Source organism: Nomascus leucogenys, chromosome 4 (genome assembly GCF_006542625.1).
Source record: "Nomascus leucogenys isolate Asia chromosome 4, Asia_NLE_v1, whole genome shotgun sequence".
NCBI lineage: Eukaryota > Metazoa > Chordata > Mammalia > Primates > Hylobatidae > Nomascus > Nomascus leucogenys.
Genome location: NC_044384.1, coordinates 112,047,247 through 112,071,118, shown reverse-complemented (window position 1 = coordinate 112,071,118; position 23,872 = coordinate 112,047,247). Strand labels below are relative to the sequence as shown.

The following is a 23,872-nucleotide window of genomic DNA, read 5'->3' as shown; positions in this document are numbered from 1 at the left end:
GGGGAAAAGGGGAAGGATAAAAAGGTGCCTGCTGGTGGAGCAAGTCTAACCCTGAAAGAATGTTCCTGAAGGCCCAGCAAGGCTCCCACGTGCACATCATCACTGGGCACCAGCATGTGCACGGAAAGCTAGGCAGTGTAGGTTCTTTGTAAAGCTAAGTGTGTTGCCACCCAAGTATCAGAGGGGCTCTAGGACTTCGAAGAAAAGGTAGAAGAGGCATCAGGTAGGCAATTAGTGGTTTCTGATGCGCTGTTCTTTCCAGACAGCTCAGGGTATTTGGATGTTCTCTCCTGCCCTTCTGCTACCTAAACTTGGGTGAGACTGGTGTGTCTGGATGACAGGTTGAGAAAAATTCACGTTTATTAGTTGTTTCATACTGTTCTTTGAGGAAACATAGGGATTTTTCAGAACTGCTTTAGGGATTCCACAGACAATATATATTTTTCTTTTAAATGTGAAGGTTTAGGCTGGGCGCAGTGGGGTTACATGTTTAATCCCTGCACTTCCGGGAGGCCAAGGTGGGCGGGTCACTTGAGGTCAGGAGTTTAAGACCAGCCTGGCCAATATGGTGAAACCCCATCTCTCCTATAAACACAAAAATTATCCAGGTGTGGTGCCACGTGCTTGTAATCCCAGCTACTCAGGAGGCTGAGGCAGGAGAATTGCTTGAACCAGGGAGATGGAGGGTGGAGGTTGCACTGAGCTGAGATCACACCACTACCCCCCAGCCTGGGCGACAGAGCAAGACTCTGCCTCAAAGAAAAAAAAAAGGAAGGTTTAATGTTCCCATGGAGCACAACTATTAATTTTTATAATTTATATCAGGGATTCTTAAACATTCTTTTTTTTGGTCTTATTTTTTGTCACCACAGCAGAACAGATTTTAAACATTCTTGATTCAATTCTTCATGGCCATAGTCAAAAGAAATACTTAATAGCTCACTTTAGTAACACGTAACTTTCATGTTCTAACAGGTTAGAAGTGATTTGAAAAAATCATAGACTCCTGGCTTCAGGAGTGAAGCTGCAGACCTTCCCGGTGAGTGTTACAGCTCATGAAGGCAGTGCAGACCAAAACAGAGAGCAGGCGCAAAATTTATCACAAAGAGCCATTTCCTGCTGCTGGTACGGGTGGCCTGCTTTTATTCCCTTATTTGGCCCCACCCACATCTGCTGATAAGTCCATTTTACAGAGAGTTGATTGGTCTGTTTTATAAAGTGCTGATTGGCCCATTTTAAAGAGTGCTGATTGGTCTGTTTTTACCGAGTGCTGATTGGTGCATTTACAAACCTTTAGGTAGACACAGAGTGCTGATAGGTGCATTTACAATCCTTTAGCGAGACAGAAAAGTTCTCCAAGTCCCCACCCAATCCAGAAGCCCAGCTGGCTTCACCTCTTAGTGGCTCACTGCAACCTCCTCCTCCCAGGTTCAAGCTGTTCTGCTTCAGCCTCCCAAGTAGCTGGGATTACAGGCATCTGCCACCATGCCTGGCTAATTTTCGTATTTTTTGTAGAGATGGGGTTTCACCATGTTGGTGAAAGATTCTCCTCGGGGCCTGAAAGCTTGAAAAGATGAGTAACTCCTCCCTTCTCAAGGGCAGCCCCAAGGTGCAAGGCCACTTGCACCAGTAGCCTGCGTCAGCAAGATAGCAGAAGCAGGAAGAGAGCTGGCCAGAAGACACCTTTGAAGATTGAGAAAGCCCATCCGGGTACCACGTAGCAGTTACGTCAGATTGGGACACTTCCTGTTTACGGGAGAGTATAAAATCCTTTCCCCGTCCTCACTTGGGGCTGATCCCATTTTAGGCCTCAGCTCACCTGCACCTTAGTGCTCATAGAAACAGAATGTTGCTGGCTCGCGCCTGTAATCCAGCATTTTGGGAGGCCAAGGTGGGCGGATCACAAGGTCAGGAGATCGAGACCATCCTGGCTAACACAGTGAAACCCCGTCTGGACTAAAAATACAAAAAATTAGCTGGGCGTGGTGGCGGGCACCTGTAGTCCCAGCTACTTTGGAGGCTTAGGCAGGAGAATGGCGTGAACCCGGGAGGCGGAGCTTGCAGTGAGCCAAGATTGCGCCACTGCATTCCGGCCTGGGCAACAGAAGGAGACTCCATCTCAAAAACAAAACAAAACAAAAAAAACAGCATGTTGCTCCACACTGCCTTGCGTTGTCATCTGTTGGCGCACTCTCAGGGTTGGAACCCATACAAGAACCTTTCAGTTGGCCAGGCTGGTCTCGAACTCCTGACCTCATGATCCACCTGCCTCGGCCTCCCAAAGTGCTGGGATTACAGGCATGAGCCACTGCGCCTGGCCTCTTGGGACAATTTTAATTGGTGGGGATCGTTTTTATTAAAAAGAAATCTTGCTGGAGTTGTGTTGTAGTCAGAGCCCTCTTTGAGAAATCCTCCCAATGAAGTTAATCTTTCTCAAATTTGGTCACCAGCTGAGAAGCGATATTTGGAGTAAATAGGAGAGGGTTAATGGAAACTTTAGGTAAAAAAATATTAAGTTGAAAATAGGCGGCCGGGCACAGTGGCTCACGCCTGTAATGCCAGCACTTTGGGAGGCTGAGGCGGGCGGATCATGAGGTCAGGAGATTGAGACCATCCTGGCTAACACAGTGAAATCCCACCTCTACTAAAAGTACAAAAAATTAGCCGGGTATGGTGGCGGGCGCCTGTAGTCCCAGCTACTCGGGAGGCTGAGGCAGGAGAATGGTGTGAACCCAGGAGGCAGAGTTTGCAGTGAGCCAAGACCACGCCACTGCACTCCAGCCTGGGCAACAGTGCAAGACTCCGTCTCATAAAAAAAGAAAAAGAAAAAGAAAACAGGCTATTGTCAGCTCAGCCACATGTGCTGTCTACACTTTATTGTGGATTTCAGATCAATAAGATCAGAAATCACATTTTTAGTTTATCAAGGTGCAATAAATTAGAGAAGGTAGCTTTTATTTATAAACATCTTATTGTGCCCAGGCAGTGTTAAAAAAGGGCCTTAAAAAACAACAACAACAACAACAACAAAAAACAGAGTCTGATAATAAATTCCAATCTGTTAACTCACAAGGGTTGTCAATTACTTGGGATATGTGATTTTCTCAAGACACTTTCTTAATAAACTACCAGATCCCAAAGTGACAAATGTTTGGCTGCTTGGTAAGCATAGAATTAAAATAATGGTAATTCTCCTTTTCAAAGGTTAGTTCCATTGATGTTGGGTCCTGCTCCATGATGCATATTTCTTGTCTAGTGAAAACTTGTATTAGGAATTAGAATTAGGGTTCCTCTACTGCTGCAGGCTGACATTACATTATTACATTCTTATTCTGGGTCTCCCCTTTTCCTAGAATCCTTGCATATTGCTACCCCATATCCACACTTTCCTTCTCTAATGGCAAATTATACAGAGTTCCAAACATGGATTGGGCACAGGAAGTTTAACAGCAGTGGTATGGCTCCTACAGAGTGAGTTTTAACAATGAAAATTGGATAAAACCCAGTCCCTTAATTAGGGAACACGATGTACATTATTATACAGGTCACCGCTGGCCAGAACACAATTGTGACTGGGCCCTAGTAGAGCAGAGGGAGAGAGACGGAGATGTTGGGTGTGGAGCTTGGGAACACACAGAGGCTTTGTCTGAGTGGCTGGCAGCTCAGTTGGTATCATATTCTTCTGTTTACGATTGAATGCTGGAGAACGTGTTGCTAAAAATGTGTAAGGTTAACGTCAAAATCTTGGATGAGACAGGTTTACACTGAGAGGATTGAAGGGCAAATGAGGAACCATTTAGGAATATTTTCTCTCAGGTTTGATCAACCAGTCCATTATTATTTACTTTACAATAATTAAATGGTCTTACTATTACTTTTCTTTTTTAAGAGACAAGAGCTCTGTGTTGTCCAGGCTGGTCTTAAACTCCTGAGCTCAAGTTATCCTCTCACTGTGGCCTCCCAGAATGCTGGGATTATAGGCCTGAGCCACCATGCCCAGCTGGTCTTATAATTATTTATAAAACAAAACACTCATTTTTCATATATATCAGGAAAAATAGCATTGGCGTGAATCAGAAGCTCTGGCCTATCTTCTGTCTTTCTACTGGAAAAAAATCAACTTTTACAACACATATTTGATGCATAATTTTGTTAAGGAAACAATAATTGTCTAATTGTGGATATGACTTGATGTATATTTAAGCTTTTAGGTGAAATATGGGAGATGTTCTTGCCAGTGACATGCACATCTCCTTTCTAAGAAAATGTTCTTTTGTAAATAATTTACTCATTTATATTAATTTTCAGTAATCTCCCTAACAAAATGTTTGCTATTCCTTCTAAACTTTTTTATGTTTGACTTTCTCTCTGTGCTAATATAAAATAGTATTGGGACTGCTAATGAGTTTGGGGTTTCTTTTTTTTTTTGAGATAGAGTCTTGCTCTGTTGTTCAGGCTGGAGTGCAGTGGCTCGATCTCAGCTCACTGCAACCTCTGCCTCCTGGGTTCAAGCAATTCTCATGCCTCAGCCTACTGAGTAGCTGGGATTACAGGCATGCACCACGATGCCCGACTAATTTTCCTATTTTTAGTAGAGACAGGGTTTCACCATGTTGGCCAAGCTGGTCTCGAACTCCTGACCTCAAGTGATCCGCCAGCCTCAGCCTCCCAAAGTGCTGGGATTACAGGCATGAGCCACAACACCCAGCCTGGGGTTTCTTTTCAGAGTGATGAACATGTTACAAAATTAGATGGGGGTAATGGCTCCACACCCTTGTGAATATACTAAAAATTCTATACATTTTGCAGCTTAAAATGAAGAGTTTTATGATATATAAATTATATCTTGCTACAATTACTGTCCTTTGGTAAAAAGTGGCAGGTTAACTACATATGGTTATTTTACCTACTCTCCTTTCCAAAAAATTACTAAAATTGTAGTAGTAAAATATTTGTAAAAGGTAAAGGATTAAAAAATATTTTCCTCCACAAAGGCAGTAGAGCATTTTAAAAATGACTTTGACTCCCAAAGAAAAGGAGACAAGATGAGAGATGATAACACAATTTTAGGAAACATAAAGTGGACGGAGGATGTAAACAGAGTGGAGGAAGTTTCAGTTTGAGTGCTTGCAGGAGCGATGCCTGAGAAAAAAGCACATCAAAAGTTATCTGTTTAAACGCTGAGGGTTTCTACACCTGCAGCATCCAGGTATAGTGGAAAGCAAGGATCAGGCATAGACAAGCCGCACACTCAGAATGGATTCTCAGGGTCATTGCACTAACTTGCTGTGGTCACTGGAAGTTTATTATGGAGAAATTTCCTGATTCAGGAACAGTCAGGAACACTCATGTGGGTCCCTCAGATCCCTTGTCTACTTTGATCACAGAATATCAATAGCATGGTGTTCAAACTTCTGTGTCTTCCCTGCCCCTGTCAGGCTGAAAAATAGATTGCTTTTCTTTGAAAAAACTTAATGACCTTATGGAAAAAACCTCTAGCTACTTATATTTCTAGGTTTGTCGTTGGAAAGGCCAACATGGGTGCCCACTGCATTCCCCAGCAACGAACCCATCCTTGTACCTGGAGCCTCCAGTTATCTCTTGAATGGCTGACTATTAAGCAGTAATGGACAGTGCAAGATAGCCAGATAAAGAGGACAACTTTTGGTTAGAAGGGGAGAGATGGAAACAAATAACCAGGATGAAGAAACGTGGAGTAAGCAAACCGATTCAATGCAAGGAGCAAAACTAACAAAGACGCAAACAAAACCAAAACCAAGCAACATCCCCCAGTGTAGTAGTTACTGTTTTCCTAGTTTGCTAGTTTACAGAAAATGCTGTGTGCTTTGAGAAAAGAAAAGTCAGCAAACAAGAACGACGTCTTGAAATTTAAAAATATAATTGTCAAAACGAAGTATCAAATTCAAAAAGAGGGTTATAATAAATAAAATAAGAAAACTTCATGAAAGATAAAACAAGAAGTCAAAGAATTGGAAACTAGGAAAGAGAAAAATGAGTAACAATTTAGAAGATCAATTTAGATCGTTCAAAAGCCAAATAACAGAAATTTCAGAAACAAGAAAGAGAATGGAGAAAAATAAATTAATAAAACCAACAACAAAAAGGAAGAATTTTTAGAGTGGAATTTTGTGAATTTCCAGATGAAATTGCTCCACCAAGTGGGGATGAAAAAACATTCACTTTGAATGGTGAAGTTTCAGAACAACTGGGGTCAAAAGAAGATCTTGAACGTTTGCAGAGGCTTAAAAAAAATCACAGAAAAAGCAATGGGCATCTGAAAGGTCTGGAACTTCTCAAAAACGACACTGGAGGGGAAGATACAGAAAAACAATGTATCATCCACATTGTTTTTCTAAGGGAAAATACTTTTCAACTTAGAATTCTATACACAAATAGGCAATCAAGTGTGAGGGCAGAATAAAGGAGTTTTCAGGGACACAAACACTTAGAAAAATTCACTTAATATATACTCTTTCTAGGAAAGGTATTGTAAGGCATGCTTCAGAAAAATGAGGGAGCAAACCAAAGATGAGGATGGCATGGGATCCAGGACAAGGTGATCTCTTTCCAGCAAAGCAATGAAGGGAAGAGCCAGGCCTGCACCGGGTCTACAGAGCAACCAGCCTGAAATCTGAATGAGATGACAGAGGATTACAGAAGACAATAGATGTGAAAGATCATTCAGTATATTGGAATGCTTAAAAATTATTAACAGATAGTTGACAGATCTGTTGGAATATTTGGAAAAAATGATGTAGTGTAAAATTTAAAACGAAACAGATTGAAATAAATGAATAAAATTAAAAATGGGGTGATTATTAACTCCAAGAACAAGAAATTTGTACAAAGAAAGGAAACAATCGTAGTTCATCACAAGGTTCTAAAGGAAATAATATTTACATATTTATAATAATATAAATACTAACTACATTCAGTAGGTAAGGGAAAAGGGAGAGGAAAAAGTAGAATGTAAGAAAACTATACCCTTAAAAGGAAGCCAATAACCTACCATAAATAGGTATATAAATGGCTATTTGTGTGAATTATTTAGATATATGGAAATAAATAGAGAAAAGATAGCTAAGAAAAGGTTTAAAATGGTTGCCTCTGGTGGCTGGGATGTTGACTGTGGTGAGGCAGCATAAGGGACTATTGTTTTCCAACAGAAGCCTTTTAATATTATTATAACTTTGCACAAGTGTTATTTTGATAAATGTAGAAACCAATTAAAATAGTACTTATTGTCACTGTGGCGTATTAGTTTGTTAGGGCTGCTGAAATAAAGTACCACCAACTGGGTGACGTACACAACAGAAATGAATTGTCTCGCAGTTCTCAAAACTTGAAGTTTGAGGTCAAGGTATGGGCAGGGCTGGTTTCTTCCGAGGGCTGTGAATGGAGGATCTGTTCCAGGCCTCCCTCCTTGGCTTGTGGATGACCATCTTCTCCCTGTGGCTTCACATTGTCCTCCCTCCTAATGTGTCTTTCTGTCCAAATTTCTTTGTGTGAGGACACTAGTCATGTTGCATCAGAGCCCACCCTAATGACTTCATAACTTGATCACCTCTGTGGTCTGTCTTCAAATCCTTATTTGAATCCAAATTCTCTTTTTTTTTTTTTTTTTTTTTTGAGGCAGAGTCTTGCTCTGTCACCCAGGCTGGAGTGCAGTGGTGCAATCTTGGCTCACTGCAACCTCTGCCTCTCAGGTTCAGGCGATTCTCGATTCTCAGCCTCCTGAGTAGCTGGGAATTAAAATCCTCTGTAATGTTAGGCACATGCCACCACACCTGGCTAATTTCTTTGTATTTTTAGTAGAGATGGGGTTTTGCCCTGTTGGCCAGGCTGGTCTCAAATTCCTGGCCAAAGTGCTGGGCTTACCGGAGTGAGCCACTGCACCCAGCCTCATTCCAAATTCTGAGATACTAGGGGTTAGGACTTCAACAAAGGAATTTGAGAGATGAGGGATGGGACACATTTTAACTCATAACATGTGGGGATTGTCAATTGTAGCCAAAGTTTCTGTGGGAAAATCCTCTGTAGTGTTAGCAAGTTTCTTAATTGTGACTGTGAGTCCTGGGAGGTCTTGCTCTGTGTGGAACACAGGCTGCCATTCAAGAAGAGTGACACTGACTCAGACATGGCCTCCCCCGTGGTTCTGGGAGTGAGGGTGCCACCGCACTAAGGGCAAACACTAACACTTAAGTAGAAATAGAAAGAGATGGCATTACGAGCATTTTGTGGAACCTCCATACTTTGGTTGCATAAACTGTATATCACTCTATATATGGTGGAGTAGGAGATCAAAGATGGGACTTCCCCAAAATGTGTCATTAAGAACTTTTGTTGGAAAGATTTGAGAAGCAGAGGGTCTTTTAATAAAGATAGAGCTTTATAATATATCTACTGGATCTTGTATTTTTTAAATAGCCTGAATTAGTCTCCAGTTATTTTGTGAATAGAAAACAAGTCCTTACAACTGCCACCCACCCCTGTTGGTAACCTCCTTTAGGGCCAGGGCCATAAGAGTGACATTGGTGCAGGACTCTGTGTGCCAGGCATTCTTTCCACCAGTGAACATGTATTAACTGATTTAGTCCTCACTCAAATCCTTGAGGTGGGTCCTGTGATGATCCCAGTGTCGGGGCCTCCAGAGCTCAAGCTCTAAACCAGCTTACCCTACTCCCCAGCCCTCAGTCGCAGTCAGTACAACACAAGCAAAATACTGGCATCACAGTGGGAGTGAATCAACCAGCATACATCTATAACTCATTACTCAGAGAAAGAATGTTTAACTAACTATAAAGTTAGTATACGAAGAGGCCAGGTGCAGTGGCTCAAGCCTGTAATCCCAGCACTTTGGGAGGCCAAGGTCGGCGGATCACCTGAGGTTAGGAGTTTGAGACCAGCCTGGGCAACATGGCGAAACCCTGTCTCTACTAAAAAAATACAAAAATTATTCAGGCATGATGGTGGGTGCCTGTAGTCCCAGCTGCTCAGGAGGCTGAGGCAGGAGAATAGCATGAACCCAGGAGGTGGAGGTTGCAGTGAGCTGAGAGCGCCACTGCACTCCAGCCTGGGAGACAGAACCAGATTCCGTCTCAAAACAAAAACAAAAATGTTAGTGTACAAAGAGATTTATAGTCAATGTTTGTAGTCTCACTGGATTACCTTTTCAAGGTTCCCTGGCTGATTCTTTACTGAGACAAGAGCCTAAAGAGAAACTTGGTGGTAATGTTGACACTTACATTATACTGTCATGCAGGGGGCTCTGGGAATTCAAAAGGCAAGGCTGCTGTTGGTTGGGTTGGTTTTAGAAGTAAGCTTTCATCTTTCAAATCATTAGTGGGTAGTTCTACATATATAAAATAAATAGCAGAAGCAGAATTACAGGACCCATGGCATTTAACAGAGCACAGAAAGGTGTGGCCCCACATTTTAGGAACATAATAAGAAAATGCTGGTGTCTAAGACTGAAGCCAATAAAATGTTAATTGAATGAGATTTATCATTTGCAGAAACTATTCAACGTAAGAGATGATCTATACGTGTTTTCATAAATGTGAATGCATAGGGTAATTGTCATGGAAACTTCCAAATTCAATGTTAGTTGTAACTAGACTGGATTAGACTCTTGCTAAATCAAGTGTACAAGGGGGGCATGTGTGTGTGAATTTTAGTTCTGGGGTGTATCTATGGGTATACATGAGTGTTTCAGGGAAGGAAGTGTGGATCGGTATTTAATCTACATGGAGTATAAAAACTCCTGGAATTTGTCAATGTGATTGCAGCTGTGTTCATGGCTTATGGGTATGGCTTGTGATGTGTGAGTGAGGTATGGGATGCTGGGTGGGATGGCACTGTGGTGGCATAGCATGTTGGTGGAAGGGTGTGTGGTTTGGTGGGGTGAGCTGGTGTGTGGTGTGGTTGGACCTGGCATGGAACTTAACTGGAGTTCATGTGGAATGAACCTTGAGGGGTGAGTTTTCACATGGGGTGTTGATTATGTGGGAGGTGGGAGGCTGGAATATGTGAATGTTGGGGGGCTGTAGAGTGAATGTGGGGTGTGTGTGTGTGTGAGAGATATGTTTATAGCTTAGCTTAGCTTTTGTTTAGATTTTCTTTTGCTCTTTGTTTTTGTCTTTGTTTGGCCTTTGTTTTATCTTTGTTTCACTCTTTGTTTAAACTTTCTTTGGCTTTTGTTTGGTCTTTCTTTAGCCTTTTGTTTAAACTTTGTGTGGCCTTTTTGTAGTCTTTGTGTAGCTTTTGTTTTTAAGTGGATCTTCGCTGAGGACTCATCAAAAACACCTTGTGTAATGAAAAACCCAGATCTATAACCTCTCCCTATATATTCTGCATGCATTGAAGTAGGCTCAAACCCTCAGGGACCTGGTATAGACGCAGAATCTGTTTCACACAACAACTGCTATTTGAAGGTAAGAGGATTCCATTGGTTTTTATTTTACTTCATTTTATACTTTCATCTTTAAATGACAAGTGTACTTTTTTGTATGGGCCATTTCATTATATCCCAGGGAAAACTCTCTGTAAGAATAGTCAAGATTGAGAGGACATACAAGGATGGAGAAAACAAGAACAGAGGACACCACGTTTATTCTGATGTGGGCAGGGGGCCTCCTGGAACGTTCCTGCTAATGTTTGGAAATCGTCTGAGCCCAGAGAGAGGCTCTGAGCCCTCACTCAGATTTCCTCAGATTCAAAGCCCAGTGTTCCTGGAGCTAGATGGATGGTAGTACATGCTGCTGCTGCTGCTTTTTTTTTTTTTTTTTTTCTATTTCTTCTATTATTTGTCATGATTTAAAAATGAGTTTTTCTTCTTATCTAGGAACAATTTTTTTCCTCATACAGTTGGATTTATGTGTGGGGGATGTTAATGGAACAACAACGCCCAAATCTTTTTGGAATTCTGCCCCCTGTAGACCAACAACCTTAAACGGAAAGGCGCTAATGCTTTGTCTGATACAGAATATCTTAGAAACAACAGGGAGATTTCAGTTCTATGGATGACAGAGAAAGGAAAAAATATTATGTGTCAGGGAGGCGAGTAATGAACTTGGCCTACAGTACTAGCAGGAAAACGGGGAAAGGACTTTTTAATTCTTTGTGAATAAATCAGGGAGGCAGAGAGCAGGCTGCTGCCAGGTGTGCAGATATGCTGTTTCGTGACTGTTTAGAATGGCAGGAGACTTGTTGGTGAGTGAGTTTTAAAAATTGTTTCAGATTTTCAGAAAAGTTGCAAACAATACAAAAAATTTCAGGTGCAGCCAAATTACCCAGATGTTCCTGTTTTACCATATTTCCTTTATCATTCTCTTTCTCTCACTCTGTATCCATATATATGTGTGTGTATATATAAATATGTGTGTGTGTATATATATATAGTAGTAATATAAGCCCAAATTAATTTTTTAATAGGCGGAGCTAACTCTGCCCCTACTACTAGGAAGACGTATATATATACACATATTTATATCTAATTAATTTTAATTAAAATTTATTTTAATTGGAATTAATTAAAATTAGAAAATTACTATTGAGAAAATACTATTTTTAAATCTAGAGATAGCTAGATTTCATCAATTGTCCAAGGAGCGAATTGAGAACCATGCATGACCTTTTGTTGTCCTGTCCCCTCAGCCTCCTTTAATCTGGAACCATACCTGAGGCAGCTTTGACCTAGACAGTTTTGGAGAGTATAAGCCAGTTATTTTGCTAAATGTCCCTCAGTACGGGTTTGGTCTGCAGTTTTCTCACAATTATGCAGTTTTCAAAGGAATAGACTTGCATTTTAGATCATACATATTCAAATTCATACTTGAATCTGAGTATACAATTTTCAAATTCAAGGTCTTGTTTACCTAATAGTTACTAGGATTTTAAATGAGTACCTAAAATCTTTGTACACCAAATTGCCAAAAATTAAAAATCTAGAGCTTTTACAGATAATTTCCAACGAATCACCAAAAGTGTGTAAGTATTGCCCTTGGATTATAAATAGCAATTACAGTGACCTGTATGTGATCTTATAGGGTTAAAGTGAGGTATTCAATTTAGATTCTTTGTGTGTGTTGGACTCATGTCTACTGCTCTCTATTATTTTCATAAATGTAATAATTCCTTTCTAAGTGCAACCATCTGCTGAAAGCAGATACGACTCAATAGAGTTTCCCTGGGTAGCCACTCCAGGCTGGCTGGCATCCTTTCTCGGGTTGACGGGGAAGTCTGCCCTAGTGGAGGAGGCGGACCTCTGGCAACGCTGCAAAAACTCTCCTGATCAAAAGTGTTTCCTACATGTTCTAGTACTCACACCTCAGCATTGAACTACAGACCACACCCATATTGAGGGACAACTAGCAAAATAACTGGCCAAAACTGTTAAAAACTGTCCCCTTATGGGGACAGGAATCAAAACTCTGAGATCCTTAAGCTGTACCAGACATTCTTAAAACAAGTCTTCTCAACAAAATCTGTGAGGTAGGAACTATCATTCACATTTTACAGAGAAGAAAATCGAGATCCAGAGACTAGCCTATGATTACACACAGCTAGTGTATGACAGAGCCCAGAACTCAAGTATGGTACAAGCCTATTGAATTTATGGATGAGATGCATTATTCTTTTTTACTAATACATCACACACTTTACTTTAAAGTTACAAAAATTGAAGTTAAAAAGATGAGCTGAAAATGAACTAAGCAATATTTTAAAATAATTTTTATTAATGGTATAAAATTATTTGTTCTCACTAAAAATAACAGTTGTATTTTTAATGAGAATAATTGAGTTCAATGTCAAATTTAGTTTTTCTTCCTGTTTGTTAATTTAATAAAAAGATCTTCCTAGTAGTAGGGGCAGAGTTAGCTCTGCCTATTAAAAAATTAATTTGGGCTTATATTACTACTAATATGATCTTAAAGTCTTAAGTTATTCACTAGTTCCTTATGAAAGAATAAGTTCAGCTAAAACAGCTAAAAACCAGAAGATATAATCAACAAATCCACTCACCAGGCTCAATTTGCAATAATTTTCAGTATACTAAGAGCAAAGGGACACGTGAAGGCACCCAGATGACCGTCCATTGTTCAGGGCGTGGCTAGCTAACTTGTGCTGAATGAGGGTGGCAGGATCAACCCATGCATTAAATGTTAAATGTAACAATCTCATTTTTATCTTTGTAGATAACATATGTGAAAAGAAAAGTCTATTTTTTTTTTTGAGACGGAGTCTCACTCTCTCACTAGGCTGGAGTGCAGTGCACCAGCCTAGTGGCTCACTGCAACCTCTGTCTCCCAGGTTCAAGCAATTCTCCTGTCTCAGCCTCCCAGGTACCTGGGACTGCAGGCTTGTGCCACCACGCCCAGCTAATTTTTTTGTATTTTTAGTAGAGACGGGGTTTCACCATGTTAGCCAGGATGGTCTCAATCTCCTGACCTCGTGATCTGCCTACCTCAGCCTCCCAAAGTGCTGGGATTACAGACGTGAGCCACTGCACCCAGCAAAAGAAAAGTCTTATACCTCATCTTTCTGAACCTCAGTGAAACTTCTTAGGAACTCCCATGGGGTAGGCACATCTGCTTTGGAGGCCACTGGGCTGACCCTTCCACCTTAACAATTCAATTACACCAGGATATGATGGGCTGACACCAAACTCCTCTTGGTATTTCAGTCTCTATCAACCCCAAGTGTGGAACATCACCATTCCAAGTTCTTTTCCACCTCCTCCTCTGGCATGAGGCATGAGTCCTTTACCAGCTCCTCTGGCATGCCGGCATGCCCCTCCTGCACTTGTTTCCATTCAGCTCTGCATTACCTGCTACAATGGCCCAGTGGCCACATCCAGAGAGCTAGTAATTACACATAGAAGGAATCTAACATATACTGAGATATAGACACCACAGCGCTCCCAAGAAGCAACAGATGTGTAGAGGCATTGACTGAGCGACCAGATCCACCACCTCTGCAAGCGCAGAGCAGAGCTCATTTCTCCACACAATGTTTGCACGCAGGTGGATGAGGGCTTCTGGTGTCTTCAAGTCCAAAGGGTTTTCTATAACTACTATAGAGAACCTTGTGGTGGTTTCCTCAGAATCACCAAGGTTAACTTCAAGTCCCTACCCCTTGGGTGCCTCGTAGAGACAGAACTCTCATTTCCTTTGTAAGTAAGAGAACTTCTGTTTGGAAGTGGCTGGCAGTTTTATCATTCTGGAGATAGAGGCTTTGACTTCCCAGCAGACTTTCTTTACTTTGAGAAAATTACTAAAATGAATTCCTTAGATTAACAAATATAAAATATCCATTTTGTTTTTGTTTTTTGCAGAGAAAACACCGAAGTCATAAAAAACTTAAATGCAGGGCAGTTGGTTAACCTATTGTATGACCTTTGTAGTACAGTGAACATATTGTGGCTTTAATAGGACTGTTCCTTGGATGACAAAGATTAACTTTCTTCTCCTAAATACTGAATTAGATTAAAATTTTGGGGTTCTGTACATAGTGCTATTTAATATTGAGGAACTCAACTACTGGGAAAATGTAGCATTAGCTATTATGACTGTTTCATCTGGGCCATAAAAGTCACTCTGTAGTTTGATAAAGTGTTTTCTACTTAAAAGACTACTCAAAGGATATTCCCATGATGGACAATCCTGGAGTGAAAAATGAGGGCCCTGTTTTCTCACTCAGCCAAAAGAATTGGGGACCACTAGCCAGGCATGGTGGCTCATGCCTGTAATCCTAGCACTTTGGGAGGCTGAGGCAGGCAGATCACCTGAGCTCAGGAGTTTAAGACCAGCCTGAGCAACATGAGGAGACCCCATCTCCACAAAAAATACAAAAATTAACCAAGTGTGGTGGTGCATGCCTATAGTCCCAGCTACTTAGGAGGCTGAGGCTTGAGGATCACTTGAGCTTGGGAGGTCAACCCAGTATGAAGACATGTTCATGCCACTGCACTCGAGCCTGGGTGACTGCCTCGAAAAGAAAACTGGGACTCTGTCTCAAAAAGGAAAAAAAAATAATTGGGGGCCAGGACATGGAAGGGTTGGGAGGCCAGAGAGGGGTTAAGCTGCTTTCCACAACCTGGAAATCTGCAGGGCTGGACTGGGCCCCTGGGATTAGATCCCATCATGTGTGCTCCAAGAGTAACTTCTTATAATAGCTGCGCAGGCCACTCTGGCTTCTGTTGCTTCTGTCACCCTTAAAGCGTTAGGTAAATACCTGGTGTCAGCTGTGCTCTGGGTGGTTAAGGAATCTTCCTGTTTTAAAATGTACTTCTGATTTTGTTTTTGTTCAGGTACGGTGAGGCCAACCAGATCAGGAGATGGTTGCCATTGAAAAGACAGTGTTTTACTCATCACTCCCAAGACGAGGGGGAACATGGGGAAGGGCCACTTGGCCACATGGGGAAGCACCAAGGTCTTAGGTCAGGAGTCAGAAGGAGTGAGGATGAAAACGCATGGGAGAGAGCCTTTATTGTGGTTTTTGTTGGGAGAAATGGTCTAGGCAGAGTAAGAAGGAGAGGCATGCTTAAGATTGGCTAGTTTGAATAATTTCATGGGGCTCTGAGGTGTAGGAGCTGTTTGGTATCTGGTCCTGGAGTGATAAAGGCAGAAGAATATTAGTTCAACTTGTAAGAGCTCAGTAAAGGAGGTAGTTGGTGAATTTGGGTTCTGGATTGGTTGATTTGCATATAAATGGCAGCTCACGGGGGAGGCAATTGCTATCTCAAGGAATCAGCTAGCCCTGGGAGGGGCAGCGTCTCCAGGATCGGCAATGCCCCAGATGCCAGAGCATTAAGAAAGAATACAGAAAATAATATCATTTCCCACAGAATATATGTATCAAAACATCACACACTGTACACCATAAAAACAAAGGAAAACCAGCACAGGAAGCGATAAGGTTGTGTAATAAGGGTACTTGAGAGTTAATCTAGACTAAGTGGCTAAGAAAGTTTTCCCTGAGGGAGGCATATTTGACTTGAAATCTTGTATTCTTGGGTAGGTGTTACACAAGTGAAGTGAGCTGGGGAGGTATTTCTGGAAATACCAGTCCAAGGTAGAAGGAACCATAACACATTGAGACAATTGAATATGGTTGAAACACAGAGAGACAGGAGCTAAATATGTTTTTTAGCTTTATTTTTAGCTCTATTTTTCTTCACTTGGCTGGTTTTCTGAATGCTCCAAACAAGGGATTTGAGAGTTCCTACTCCAATCACTGATACTTGATGGTTTATGTAAGTTATTGTAATAAAAACATATAAATGGCATTAACTTAAATGAAACACTGAATCAAATTACTCAAATTCCAATCACTGGCTCTTGATGGTTTATGTAAGTTACTGTAATAAAAACACGTGGATGGCATTAACTTAAATGAAACACAGACTCAAATTACAGTGATGTGTTGGTTAACAACAAGGATACATTCTGAGAAATGAGACATTAGATGATTTAGTCATTGTGTGAATGTCATAGAGTGTACTTACACAAACCTAGATGGTACAGGCTACTTAATAAAATGGTAAATATTTATATGTCTAAACATAGAAAAGATACAGTAAAAATACAATATTATAATCTCCTGGGGCCACTGTTGTTTAAATGATCCCTCATTGACTGAAATGTTGTTATATGGCAGATGACACATGGAACTCCTCAATTATACACATCATCCCCCTAAAAAGCCATTTTTCCCTAATTGCTTCTCCCCTTCCATTAAATTTTAATACTACATATGTATAGTATGTGTGCTTATGTATGGTACATATCTGTGCTTTGTGCATAACAAGAGTGAGAATTCTTACATAGGTCTGAGATTTAAAAAAATAAAACAAGTAAGGTTTTTTTGCCTCCCCTCAAGATCCAGTTTTCATCTTTTGGCGGGGATATTACCCACGTTGCGAATACATGCAGTGTGCCCTTTACATTGCTTTCTTTAATGTTAACATCTTACGTAACTGTGTAGCACAACTAATAAAACTAATAAATTAACATTGATACATTATTAATTAACTGTAGACTCTAATCATATTTTACAAGTTTTACCACTAATGTCCTTTTTCTGTCAGGTACTAATCCAGGATCTTGCATTGCATTTAGTTATCCGGTCTCTTTAATTTTCTCTAACCTGTGACAATTCCTCAGTTTTTCCTTCTCTTTCATGACCTTGAGACTTTTTAAAAACATTGAAAAGTTATGTATAGTGTCCTTCAATTTGAGTTTTTCTGATGTCTTCTCATGATTAGGTTGAAGTTATATATTATTGAAAAGAATTACACAGAGATGATGTGTGCTTCTCATGTCAGAGAATAAATGAGGATGATCTGTCTTATTACTGGTGATGTTAACCTTGATCATTTGGCTGAGATGATGCTTCCCAGATTTCTCCACTTTAAAGTGATTATTCTTTTCTTTTTAATTAGTAAATCTTTCTTGGGGGGATATTTTGAGATTATACAAATATTGTGTTTCTCCTTACACTTTCACCTACTAATTTTAGCATCCATTAGTTGATGCTTGCAGAAATTATTATTGTGGTATTCTAATAGTGATTTTCTATTTCCCTCGTTGCTTCTACATTTGTTAGTTGGAATGATTCTTTAAGGAAGGCTATCTCTTCTACTCCATTTATTTACTTATTTATTCAGTTATTTATTTATATCAGTATAAGCCCAACAATATTCATTTTATTCCTTGGTTTATAATCCAATACTATTCTTATTTACCTTCTTGCTCAAATAACTTTGGTAGGAGCTCTTTTAGGTTAGCTCCTGTGCCTTTTTCACATGTTGCCAACCTCTCTGAACATTTTCTGACATCACAATTTTTTCCAGGATAAACTTGTATTTTCTCTGTCTCAGGGACACTTTACCAGTCCAGCCTAGTACACTGATGATAGTTAAAAAACAAAATTTGGTTATTACTTGTTGTATCAGTTCATTCTTGCATTGCTATAAAGAAATATCTGACACTGAGTAATTTATAGAAAAAAGAAGCTTAGTTGGCTCATGGTTCTGCAGGCTGTACAGGAAGCATAGCAGCTTCTGTTTCTGGGGAGGCCTCAGCAAGCTTCCAATCATCACAGAAGGCAAAGGGGAAGTGAGACATCTCAGGTGGTGGGAGCAGGAGAGAGAGAGAAAGAGAGAGAGGGAGGAGGTGCTGCACACTTTTAAGCAACCAGATATGATGAGAACTCACTATCGTGAGGACAGTACCGAGGGGGATGATGCTAAACCATTCATGAGAAACCATGATCCAATCGCCTTCCCACCACGGTCCACCTCCAACTCTGGGGATTGCATTTTAACATGAGATTTGGTGGGGATACAAAGCCAAACCATATGTGGTGTATTCCTTGCTATTGGGGTGTTACTTCTTCTAAAGCTTCTCGGCAGACAGAGCTAGGAAATCTGTGTGTGTATACTAACTTACATATGCACACACCTATATTTATTTCTGTATTTCTGACTCCAATCTAGCAGCACAAGTTTCATTCTAGCCTTCTTCCTTTCCTTTTTTGTGACTTCATTCTTTGGATAGTAAGAAACTGGATTCTCATTATCTATAATGTATTTATTTGCTTAATTCTACTATTGTAGGATTATCTACACTATTTTTCAAAGTTACTTCAGCCATATCCTTTCTTCCCCCCTTCCCTTTAGTGTGGTTGTGTGATTCATTTCATTTGATTTATTTATTGTAGTCAGTTTTATTAGTCACAGCCTGCGTTCCATCTTGGATTCCCTCTGCTTCCCCATATTGTGATTGATTTATTTTGTTTGATTTTTTTAAAAAATTCTTATTCTTTATGGAAAAGCCTCATTTTGTCATACATTATGTTTATCTTTTCTCTACTTTAACATATCAATAATGATAATCTCTGGGTCTGCTTCCACTGACTATTAAAAAAAATTTGGTATCCTTTTCCTGTTTCTTTGAATGTCTGGTAATTCTTATTGTATGCTGGACATTGTGGATAATAGATTGTAGAGGTTCTGGATTATGTTAAATTACCAGAGAGTCACTCTGACCCAGTCAAGTCTTGGTTTCAGGCCTTGCTAGGTCAGACCTATTTTATCTTTGCATTTACTTCTGTGAGTTGTCCCTATTCTAGGGTGAGAGGTTTCTGGGGTCTCAACTGAAAGATTGGGATGTTCACAATGTCTCCTCATTAATATGTGAATTCAGATATTTCTGCTTGGTTATCAGCCTCTTAGCAAAATTTTTTAAGGGGCTTCCCACAGTTTCACCCTGCAATTGTGCAACTTTGGATTTGGCCAAGGATCTGAGAGAAATTATATACAGTCATGCACTGCATAACAATGTTTTGGTCAATGACAGTGGTGGTCCCATAAGATTATAATGGAGCTGAAAAATTCGTGTCATCTAGTGATGCCATGGCTGTCATAACATCATAGCACAACACATTACTCATCTGTTTGTGGTAATGCTGGTGTAAACAAATCTACTGTGCTGCCAATTGTATAAAAGTACAGCACATACAATTATGTACAGTACATAATACTTGGTAATGATGATAAATGAATTTGTTACTAGTTTGTGTATTTATTATAATACACTTTTTATTGTTATTTTAGAGTGTGCTCCTTCTACTTGTATTAAAAAAAAAGGTAGTTGTAAAACAGCCTCAGGCAGGTTCTTCACGAGGTGTTCCAGAAGAAGACATTGTTGTCATAGGAGATGACAGCTCCATGTGTGTTATAGTCCCTGAAGGACTTCCAGTGGGATGAGAGGTGGAGGTAGAAGACAGTGATATTGACTATCTTGACCCTGTGTAGGCCTAAGCTAATGTGTGTGTTTGCATCTTAGTTTTTAAGAAAAAAGTTTAAAAAGTAAAAAAAAATTAAAAATTTTAAAAATAGAAAAAAGCTTATAGAATAAGAATATAAAGACAAATACTTTTCTATAGCTATATAATGTGTTTTAAGCTAAGTGTTATTACAAAAGAGTCAAAAAGTTAAGAAAATTTAAGTTTATAAGGTAAAAAGTCACAGTAAGTTAACATTTATTTTTGAAGAAAGAAAAAATTTAAAAAATAATTCTAGTGTAGCCTAAGTATATAGCATTTATAAAGTCTATGGTAGTACACTGTAATGTCCTAGGCCTTCACATTTACTCACCACTCATTTACTGATTCACCCAGAGCGACTTTTGGGCCTGCAAGCTCCATTCATGGTAAGTGCCCTATATAGCTGTACCATTTTAAATCTTTTATACTGTATTTTACTGTACGTTTTCTATTTTAGATATGTTTCAATATGCAAATACTTAAATTACTGTTGTGTTACAGTTGCCTACAGTATTCAGTACAGCTACATGCTGTACAGGTTTGTAGCCTGGGAGCAAAAGGCTATACCATATAGTCTAGGTGTGTAGCAGGCTAAACCATCTATGATGTTTGTGCAATGACAAAATTGCCTAATGACTCAGTTCTCAGGATTTATCCCTGTCATTAAGCAACACATGACTGTATATTTTCCCAGTGGTTCCCTATTGTCTGTTATTCTCCCCTCCACCCTTCTAGATTCCCACGGTCTTAGTATCCCCTAACTCCTACCTCTGTTTCTTTCCGTCTCTTCTTTGACTCTTTTTTCCCTGTACAGCAGATTGAAAAATATCTTCAAAGGAAAAACCAGGATGAATGTGGGGTTTAACTGCTTTGTTTCCTTTCTCTCAAGGATCATAGCCCTGCAATGATTGCCATCCAGTGCCTGAGAATAATTCTTCTGTATATTTTTTCAGCTTTATTGTTTCAGCAGGAGTTTAAATTCAATACTTGCTTCTGTATTACGACTGATCATTTTTCTTTTTCTTTTTTTTTGAGATGGAGTCTCGCTCTATCACCCAGGCTAAAGTGCAGTGGCTCAATCTCAGCTCACTGCAACCTCCGCCTCCTGGGTTCAAGCGATTCTCCTGCCTCAGCCTCCCGAGTACCTGGGATTACAGGTGCCTGCCACTGTGCCTGGCTAATTTTTGTATTTTTGGTAGAGACGAGGTTTCACCATCTTGGTCAGTCTGGTCTCAAACTCCTGACCTCGTGATCCACCCTCCTTGGCCTCCCAAAGTGTTGGGATTACAGGCCTGAGCCACCGCGCATGGCCCTGATCATTTTTCTAAATAAGAAAGCTTGTAGACTCATAGGATTTCAATTATTCTGTCAAGCAGAGGGGAGAAAAGAAACATGCTAGTGATTCTTATCTGATTTCACTTAAAACTCTTACAAAGATTTCTATAGTTCATTACACAAAGTTTTCAATTACATCCTTATTACTAGAATAAAAATGATCAACTAAGAGAACCAATTAGAATTACAGGGTTCTTTTGGAGGCTATTTTTGTGTCTAGAATCTTTATAATCTTATAAGACCTTTGTTTTTTTTCAAATAGCCCTTCTGAGATCTGATATATATTAATAAGGAATGGGACCAAAGGTTATGAATAGTCACGTGAACTTCCATATTTCATATGAAAACAATATTAATATCCTCTGGAAGTTCTCAATTTAATGCTTTATCAAATTGGATTTTTTCATGCAATTTACAGCACAAAGAATACATCTCTTCTTTGAGAGCCGTAGAAAAGGAGGAGGATATTCCTTAAGCTCCTTTCTTGGGATGATTTATTTGATTGTGAAGATTTATATTTTTAGAGCCAGACTCTGGAATTTCATTTATCAAGTTTATAAGCAAAAATTAGGCTTGTAAAGCTCAAATTTACTAGGAGACATGAAAAAAAGAAATACAGATTTTCTATATAATGACAGTGAATTAACTGGACATACAGCTTTTTTTTTTCTGTATAATGTTAAGGCAGTTATTAAAAGTTTACACGTGATTTTGTAACTATATCTTTCCCCCATCCCTCAGCTGGCAGATGGCATCTAGATCAAACTTCATAATCCTCCCTAGGATTGTGAGAGTGAAGCTCCATGTATAACACACTTGAATTAACTGCAACCTAAGTAACCAAAACACTATATTAACCAGAGCATATTCTACTGCTTCACTTTTAGGAAAAAAAAAAAAGAAGCAAATGATACCAAGACAAGCTCATAACAGAGATCCAATCAGCAGATGTGTACGGATGAAAATACAGGTATAAATGAATCTCTTATAGCCTTTGGATCTGCATCTACATTTTTGCATAATGATGACTAGTATTCAGAATGTCACAGTAGAATGCGGAATCAGCAAAAGAATGAGCAATCAAATTTCCAGTAAGAGTTAAACATTTCTTTAGTATGTCCAGGTGGCTCACCCTATTCTAGGTTCTGGGAGCACAAATATAAAAAGAATTTTCTCTACCCCAGAGGGACTATTACCCAAGCCACCATGTGTGTATTTGACAAACCCACATATCATGCACAGTGGAACAGCCATTCTCTGATAAACAGACTTCCTCCCTTTATATTCCCAAACTCTGCAGGAGAGCCGTTCCATCTTTTTGTGTTAACTGAATCTAGCCAGTTCTCCGAGAACAAGGCTTTATCTGTTAGCCTCTCAAATGGCAGCCACTTTACACTCCAGGTAGCTCCAGGTTTGAGAGTGGGGTCAGTGTCCTCCCCATCGCCACTTTTAGGCCACTATGCCTTCACCCTCTAGTTAAACCTTTGCATTTTGATACTTGTGCTCCATTCCTGTGGCAGCCTTCAATGGGCCTCCAAGTCACACCTCCTCCTTCGCTGATGGTTTTTTACTGGGCTGCCCACTCCCTCTCCACTTAGGTGACTTTACTATTCACTTGAATGAACTATTCACCACTCCAGTGAATTATCCACTCTGCTCATCCATCTATTGTCATTCTGTGACCATTGTCAATACCTGAAACTACTCCATCAACCAAACAGTGCAAACATCTAGCATTTCATTCACAATCTTCCTTTCTTTTCATTAGTTATACATATCCCATTACAAGTCTTCTTTCACTAGGTGCTTCTAGTTGACTTGCCCTTTCACCTCCCATTCATTTACCTATCCATTCATCTATCACCTTTTTCTACCTTCTATTTTCTTCACATTACTGATAGATTCTAAGATCCATTACTTCAATTCTTCTCTTGCAAATTGTCTGGTGAATTCCACCCCGGGATGAACCTATCTATCTCCTCTATGTCTACACCCAAGCTGCTAAGAAAAACTAAAGAAAAACAGAGTGGAGCAGATTTGTATTTCTACAAATTAATAGTCAGTGACCTCAACTAGACTCGCAAAACTGACGGGTCTAATTTCTACAAAATCTCTCTTAAACCCATTCTATTCCTCTCAAGCCTCCAACTCTCTTATTCTCAGCATTTTTCCATTTCACTGGAAAAATGGAAACTACTAGACGGAGACTTCATACGGTCAAAAGTTTTCTCTCTTCTAACAAAGGCCAACAATTTGCATGTGCTCTGCACTCTGGCTCCTCAGGTTTTTCTCAAGAATATTAATTATTTCCTCTCTTTCTGATATTATTTCTATTTCTTCCTCTCTCCTTCCCATTAGCACTTATGCATGCTCCAGTTTATCTCATTACTACAAACAACTCAGCAAACCAGCCAAACATCTCCCTCTGCCCCCACAAAGGACCCTTTGCAAACCACATGCTTCTCTAGCTACTACCAGTCTCTCCCACTGTTCGCAAATTTCTGGGCTGAGTTGCCTATAGTTTCTCTTTCTATCTTTAGTCACTATCCCCTCCATAAACCCTCAAATTCAACTTCTGTTTCAACAACTCTGTGGAATCAACTCTTGCTAAAGCCACCAATTAGTTTCATACCACTTAATCAAATGTACTCTTGTAGTCCTCATATCATGCCACCTCTCAGAATCA

The 23,872-nt window shown here is 39.9% G+C and overlaps 1 protein-coding gene across 8 annotated transcripts in view; it reads left to right on the top strand.

Moving 5' to 3' along the window:
• The first annotated feature begins 10,318 nt into the window (after nt 1–10,318).
• The window catches only part of MOBP (myelin associated oligodendrocyte basic protein), a 61,383-nt gene continuing 47,829 nt past the window's right edge, over nt 10,319–23,872 (top strand). For all 8 annotated transcript variants that reach the window (XR_004029783.1, XR_004029782.1, XR_004029781.1 and 5 more), the window contains exons 1-2: nt 10,319–10,454; nt 22,074–22,156. The gene's annotated coding sequence lies outside the window, so the exon portion shown is untranslated. The remainder of the gene's footprint in view (nt 10,455–22,073; nt 22,157–23,872) is intronic.